Here is an 813-nt window from a genome sequence, read left to right as displayed (position 1 = left end):
TGCCTGCATGTATGTATAGCACATGTGTGATGCCTGTGGTGGCCACAGGAGGGCATCAGATTCCTTGGAATTGGAGTTACCGTTAATGAGTTTCCAGGTGGGTTCTGGGAACTGAACCCTGGGTCTTCTGCAAGAGCTCTTAACGGCTGCCACACCTCTCCAGCCCCCATTTGTTTACTTTGAGACAGTCATGGCTATGTAGCACAGGCTACTCGAAACTTGCTACATAGCCTGGTCTCAAACTCATGATTCTCCTCTTTCAGCTTCCCAGGGGCTGGAATTGTAGGCAGGAGCCACCTTGGCCAACTCTGATTAGCCTTGTATTTATTTTTAAATGTATACTTATTTATCTGTATTTGTGTGTACGTGCAAGCAAGTATGCCCACACTAACACGCCATGGCATCCATGTAGAGGGCAGAGGACACCTTTAATGGTTCAGTTCTCCCTTTCCACCATGTGGGTCCAGGTCACTGAGGTTATCAGGCTTGGCTGCAAGGGCCTTTCTCTGCTGATTCATGTCAGCTGTTTAAATAACAGCACTTTTGGGTCAGAGCCATGGCTTAGCAGGTGAAAGAGTTTGCCTTGCTCCATACATGTGTCATGATGCAGGAATGTCTTCCCCCAGCAAGTAAAATTAAGATATGAAATGGCAATCGTTTAGGGACTAGTGCTGTGGCCCAGTTGGCAGAGTGCTTGCTTGGCGTGCCTAAAGCCAAAGGTCTGATCTCCAGCCCAGCACAAAACCAGGACCTGTAATCCTGCTACTTGGGAAATAGTCAGGAGGACCAAAAGTTCAAGATCACTACAGAGTG

Source organism: Rattus norvegicus, chromosome 11 (assembly GCF_036323735.1).
Source record: "Rattus norvegicus strain BN/NHsdMcwi chromosome 11, GRCr8, whole genome shotgun sequence".
Lineage (NCBI taxonomy): Eukaryota > Metazoa > Chordata > Mammalia > Rodentia > Muridae > Rattus > Rattus norvegicus.
Note: the sequence above shows the minus strand (reverse complement) of the source record.